We start from the raw sequence: 7,012 nt of genomic DNA, 5'->3' as shown, positions 1-7,012 counted from the left end.
CTTATATAGGATCCCAGAATTTTCTTGATACAAATCGAGCACGTGACCTCACACTTCACGGTGACTCATCGAAACAATAATTTTAGCATTATGAATATAATTGCATATGATAAATTTTACAAAAATTATCTTATATGTTCTTTTTCCTTATTATTTATTAATATCACAATTTTAATAAGAATTTCCAAAGGTTATTTAATATAGGTAGATATGCCATTGGATTATTTTAACATCAAATTATTACATGATTCTTAAGAGGGTTGTACAGTGTGCACACTTATAAGAATTAACTATTATTTTGTATTTACTACCTACGAGAAAAGGATGGGTACACAGACGGCAAAGTGACCCCTCTACACCTGATGGTAAGTGGAGTGCCGTCCAAGAAAATCTCGATTGTTAAATAAAAATTAGTTTCAAAAACTTTGTTAAATGCTTACATTTTTAATTTATAGAATTGGAACATAGCTAACGCTTGCAAACTCGAAAAACTTTGATCAATTAAAAAAAAGCTTTAATTATAATCCGTCCTACAGCACCTTCCCAAAGCTTTGCATTTCTGGCAAAGCTCCTGCGGATGAGGCTTTTCCAAGTCACTCTTGTCGAGACCATCGGGCTTTTCCAATGGGGTCTGAAAAACAAAAATAAATAACTGACTGGTGTTTAGGTTAGCTCTGAAAAATACATTTTACATAAATGTTTCTACAGCCATAGACATATATTCTATAGACATGAACGTCCATATAAACTATTTGTTCAAAATCTGATCCAAAATGGCAACCAAAACGTCACTGTTATAACCTATTTATTCACTTGAACAACAAATAATTTTATTTATTTGACTAATATTTTTTATTCGCACCCAGGTTTACACTTAGACTCGAGTTCTTATATCATGAGCGCTACTCCTTACACAACCACAAGCTGTCAATATTGACCATTCTAAAGTCAGTTTGAATGGATTGCAGTTCAAATCAATTGAACACAGTGAATGTTCGGTACGCCAAATCTAGTACGTAGTAAGCACATATAAAAGAAATTTGTGTCCAATATGCAAGCTCGTCTTATTCTAACAAAATTGAAGACAAAAAACTGATACCTGTTTGTGTGGCATGACCATTATCTTGCAGTTGGTGCACTCTTGCCCATATCCGACCCATGAGTTCCCGCTCATCCACATACGGTTGCATTTTTGCAGCGATACTCGCCGAAGCAACGACCTGATCCAGTGTACGATGAGCTCATTTTCAACTGAAATGAAGTATTAAGTAGTAAGCGGCGATAGCCTAGTTGGTTGTGGAACGGACTGCCGAGACGAATGCCCGCAGGTTTGAAAAGCAAAAGGCACACACATCTGACTTTTCTAAAATATTATGCGTGTATTCTTTGTGAATTATCGTTCGCTTTAACGGTGAAGGAAAACTACACATCTGACAAATTCTCTATAGGAATTTCGAGGGTGTGTGAAGTCTACTAATCCGCACTAGGCCAGCGTGGTGGACTAAGGCCTAATCCCTCTCAGTAGTAGAAGAAGCCCTTGTCCAACAGTGGGACAGTATATAATACAGGGCTGATGATGATGAAAGTATTAAGTTATTTAGAAATATGTTTATTCACACATTTTGACTGCCTCAGTGGCATTATACAACGTGTGCTGTAAGCCTTACACTTTGACTCGGATTTGAATCGCGTATGGTAAAATTTACTGTTAGGATATATTTTAATTTAACATGTCTCAGGATGGCGAGCGCAGTGGAATATCAAACAATACTTTATAATTCACGGAGTTGGATGGTGTTTCTACTATTTATGGGCGGTTGTATCGCTTACCATCACGAACGGCAAGCTCGTCTCGTCATTCAAAGCAATAAAAAAAACTGTCAAACACCAACTAAAAAATACAAATGAAAACAATGCTCCCAAAACCTAAGTTTCATGTTAATAAACATTATTTTAATTTAGTTTTTGATGTCGGATATTTAAATTTAACTAAATATAGTACTTACAAATATTAAATGAACTTTGTCCGCACTCAAATTCAACGGTCGTTCCAAGTCGCAAACTGACGATCGACTGAAGTGATTTCGCTGTTCATTATAAATATAAACATCTCTTTGAGTAGTGATGCGAAAGGTTATTCAGAAAACTTTATGGACGGGGAATTACTAGAAAATGTCACGAATTCAGTGTTAAATAAAAAAATTATTGAATTGAGACTATAATTTTAAACGCTCTTTTTACAGTATTAAACATTATATTAGCAAAAAATATTTATTTTGACTACGTGCAACCAGAGAGAATGATATAATAGTCGCCGCGTGACACATCCCTTCTGCCAGCCTGCCCGCGCAGCCGAATACTTCCGGAAACGCCCGATGTCATCGGCTAGGATAGCAGCACGTAACAATGACTTTGTACCTTTACAGGTATAGGTAGAGATGCAAGTCGTACATATTTATTCCATAGCCACATTAGATCTCTATTCGAATGGTAAATCGATTAATTTTCTATCCACTAGGTTAAGTCTATGGTCGGGGAATAAGTGAAAATGTTGTTGACTGCCTCGATGGTGTAGTTATAATTATACACAGTACGAGTACGTCTACTGCGCCGAGATCATTGGTTCGAATCCTGGGTCGGGTGAAATAATTGTGACTGGATTTTCTATCTTAACAACATTACTCAGTCGCAGCTCGGAGTCAGGAAGTTGGTGTCATACCCCCGTGCCTCGGAAAGCACGTAAAGCCGTTGGTCCTACGCCTGATCTCTCTCCGCTCATAACGGATTGCTGTCTCACCGGACTATGAGAGTGAAGGAACAGAGAGTGCTTGTGTATTGCGCACACACTTGTGCACTATAATAGATCCTGTGTACCTGGCTGATTTCTGTTGAAATTGGCCGCCGTGGTCGAAAATTCGGCTAGGAGCATTTCATTTTCATCACGCCAATTATCCTTTTCGGGGGTAGGCAGAGGTGCAAGCCCTGCTACGTACCTAATTTTCGCTAGCTATGTTAAATCGAATCGAATAGGGAATCGATTAGCTTCTATTCACTGCGTCACCTCTATGGGCGGGGAATAACTTGAAATAAAATATTTCGTAGAGCATTATCATATTTTTCTATTTTCAGTCTAAGGTAGACCGTTACAGTATATGAGAGTCCGGCTGGGTAGGTACCACCGCAACGTCTAATTCTGCCGCCAAGCAAGACTGTGTAAACAAAGTTGTATTACATTTTGTTGTGAAGGAATTTGAAGGACATTGTAGCCAGTGTCATTACTAGGCATTTTGAGAGTTTTTTTTTTGGTATCAGTACCCCGCAGTCGACGCCGGGAGAAACGCGCGAATGGGATACTGGAATCCCCCGCTTAGCCACTGCAGGGTCCTGGGGGACAGTTAGGAGAGGTTAGGTATAAATAGGTCTAAGTTTGATTTTCTTTTTACCCCTTTGTTTGTTTACCGCGTTTTATATGTTTCTTCCTTCTACTTCCTTTCTATTTGCTAAATAAATCCTTTATGGGTTCAACACAAAATTAGCGTTGCATAAAGGTGGATCCATTTCTTTTTTTGCTTTTCATACCTAATGTCCTAACTAATTTTTTAAAATTGTTTCCAAATATAATATATTTTTTTTTCTTAATCTTCTATAAAATAAACCTTGCTAGGCTGATGATTAGTAATAGCTCAATACTTTCTTGACGGGAATAGACTGTAGTCCGCAATCATTATCTGTGACTAGACAAGCCACAAATCCTTGCCAAAGAACATCGATTCCTGTCTCGAATCATTCGCGAGACTGTTAAAATTTAAGATACATCCGAATTTCATCAGAGATGGTTGGAAGCTTGCATAACCCTGGGATCCAGTTCTACACTTACTTAAATCGGTACCCAAAATACTGGCTGCCAGGCTTCAAGAAAATGAACTCATTCTGCGTAAATCGGAACGGCAACAGCTAATTTTTTTTAAAAATATAATAGTAAAATGTAGGTAGATATTGTAATTTAGACTTTTCGGATGACCAACAGTTCAGTCCGCCCCGTGACCTGGGCTGCAAAGTCTTCGAAACGTCGGGAGGAAATTATAATATAAAAACCGGGATAAAATGCGCAAAATAATTTAATTTTAGACTGTAGTCCGTAGTAACCAGTTGACAGCATTACAATAGTATTTTGCCTCTGACTGTTGCTTTTATTTTACTGAAGGATGCAGTTAAGATTCAGTGATTTACGATTTCTTTTTGTATTATTAACCTGTAATAGAAAATAAATAATGTATAGAATTAAATGAAGTACTCGTGTTCGAAGTCCTACCAATCGTTTCTAATAAACGAATCCTAACCGTCACAACTCGTTATTGGTAAGAAAAATTAAAATATCATCTGGGAGCATGTCAAAAGTTTTTTCTGATTAGTTCACTGTCTCTATAAATCCCATGGCAGGATTGCTTAGGAATCGGCCATTTGTACATCGAAAATCCAGATCTACAAGACATTAATATTAAGATCGATACTATACAGGATAATTTTGACACTGCGTTACTAAATGAGACCTCATACCTATCTACTTGCAAATAATACTTTACAAATTACAATAAGTTACTTGAGCCGTAGATGTAAAATAAAAAAGTGTAAGATTCAAACAAAATAAATATTAATAAAAAGTAATTTTAATTTTACGCGCCCTATGCCACCACTACTACTTACTCTAAGAGAATTTGTCGCAACGACATCATACTTTCAGTCAAAAATACAATCACCAACACACCATATTTGCATTAAACTACAAAATGATCAAAATATGAAAACTAAAACCATGATTTTGGTGAAAATATTCGTTATTAACGGATGATTTTTGGCTCAATGTCAGCAAATGTGAAGACGAGTATGTGGTTTAATTTAGTAACGCAATGTCAAAATGAGCCTATAGCGGTACTGCTTCTGAAGATTTTAGGCTCCGATTAAATTGGGGGTCGCGGCCAAGGTCTTCTGACCCCAAAATCTTACCTTGGCCTTGTATAAATGGGAAATCGACGAAAGAGTTAAAAAAAAGTCCAAAAAGGTAGACCAGGGTCGAATAATTAGCTTTTAAAAATTTTACGACATGAAGTAAGAAAGACCCGAATTTCCATAAGTTCAACATTAAAGTAATAAACAAAATTACCAACGTATCAAAGTCGCGAACATTTTTGGGGCATTTAACTATTTGCATATACATATCAGCCCTGTATTATGTAATGTCCCATTGCTGGGCACGGGCATCCATAACTGACTTTATTCATATATAATTTTCTGCCGAATATCAACCTAAAATCTGAAATTTTCATACATCGATGGACTCAGCCTCTATTATTTGCATCGCTGGCTACCCATTCACTGATAGAGGCGTGATGCATTTTGTTCCTTATTTAATATTGTCTATCAGGTACCTCGGTCACAGGCGCCTTGTTCTTGCAGTTATCACATTTATTAATTTTCTCTGGTTCTAATTTGAATGTTGTCCAACTTCTACAGCAATCGTTGCACCAGTATTTGCAGCTGTAGCGAGGAGGTTTCTTATCAGAGTTTGGTGACTGAAAACAAATATATAACTTTTCGTTTTCTAAAATGCTTATTAGGATTTTTCTTATTGCTTTGAATGACGAGACGAGCTTACCGCTCGCCTGATGGTGAGCGATACGACCGCCCTTAAACACTAGAAACACCATCCAATAGCTTGAATTACATTGTTTGGTATTTCACCGCGCTTGCCATACTGCGACATGAGATGTTAAGTCTTATTATATCCAGTTACACTGGCTGCAATGTGTTTTTTTTTTGTTAGACGAACATAACTGAAGTTTATATAGCATTTAAGTATATTAGTTATAATTTTAGTACAGCTTTACGTCAGTATTTATTTCTATACGCATTATATTTTTCATCACAGGATGTCAATAATCAGTCTTGCGCGCTTATCTTGCTATACAAGCTGTGTTTTATCGAGCCAAAATAATATTTGAAATACGTCTGACGCATTCAATTGTAGGAACAGGAAGGAACACTACAAAGTATTAGAGGCCCTAGCTTATTGATCGTTAAATCTAACCAGTGTCGGGCAAAGTAATATTTGGGTTTTTCTGCTCGGTATCAGCCCTGAGTCTGGAATTTGTGCCCGATATGGCGATAGGCTCGCCCCCTATCACATCATGGGACTGAACACATTTGACAAAAAGTGGGTGTCCTGGTTGCGCCTCTGCATACCCCTTCGAGGATAAATGCATAATGTGTGTCCTTAAGTGAAAAAAATTTTTTTTAGTTTTGATTTAAAGAATTACACTTTTATTTATTGATGTCTACGGTTGGAGTAAGTTATTGTAAAGTTTTATTTTCCAGAAGATAAGCATGTGAATTCATTTAGTAACGCAAGTTCAAAATGACCCTGTATAGAGGTTTACTGTAATCGAGAACAAGTGACCTAATTATAGTATTATACAAACATTTAGCTACCAAAAAATTAGACATAACAACGTGACTTTTAACAAAACAAAACTTACCGCCATATCGTCAAAGCCAATACAATAAATAAACTTGTGCCAAATACTATAGGACCTTTGTGCACAACGCTAATTGACATAGATCGGTAACTAAAACCGGCGCGTGCGCAGAACTCGCACCACAGTTATACACAGTATGATGACATGGATTCCACAACACTACCCACGCAAAATGCGATTATAGGCATCAGCTGTACGGTTAACAATGTCATTTGATACGTGTCGAAAGGTACTCGGTTTAGATAATATTTTTTTTTTTATTATGCCAGTATAGTCCCGGATCTTGAATTTTTTGGAGGCGGAGCAAAATGTGGATAATGCCGCCCCCACTCACCTATATTTTTAACTTTGTCATCATTTCGCGCCCCGCGGGAAATAACTATGTGTGTAATGTTCTGGATGTCTCAGTATTCAAAGTCGCCTTAATTATGAGTTGTCTCATTATGTCCAGTAGTTACACTGGCTGCAATGTCTTTCAA

At 37.1% G+C, this 7,012-nt stretch overlaps 1 long non-coding RNA gene across 2 annotated transcripts; it reads right to left on the bottom strand.

Annotated features, from left to right (window-relative positions):
• Positions 1 to 211: 211 nt before the first annotated feature.
• On the bottom strand, positions 212 to 6,761 carry LOC115445889. 2 transcript variants are annotated; one of them, XR_005112775.1, is made up of 5 exons: positions 6,534 to 6,761; positions 5,327 to 5,570; positions 2,007 to 4,252; positions 1,100 to 1,251; positions 212 to 631 (listed from the first exon to the last, which is right to left on the bottom strand). It is a non-coding gene; the product is annotated as an uncharacterized LOC115445889 (long non-coding RNA). The 2 variants fall into 2 exon arrangements; XR_003938866.2 differs by having other exon boundaries at positions 5,427 to 5,570.
• Between the last annotated feature and the right edge of the window lie 251 nt (positions 6,762 to 7,012).

This window comes from Manduca sexta, chromosome 4, assembly GCF_014839805.1.
Source record: "Manduca sexta isolate Smith_Timp_Sample1 chromosome 4, JHU_Msex_v1.0, whole genome shotgun sequence".
Classification (NCBI taxonomy): Eukaryota; Metazoa; Arthropoda; class Insecta; order Lepidoptera; family Sphingidae; genus Manduca; species Manduca sexta.
The sequence above is the reverse complement of the archived record's forward strand: the minus strand, read 5'-3'. Positions and strand labels throughout refer to the sequence as shown.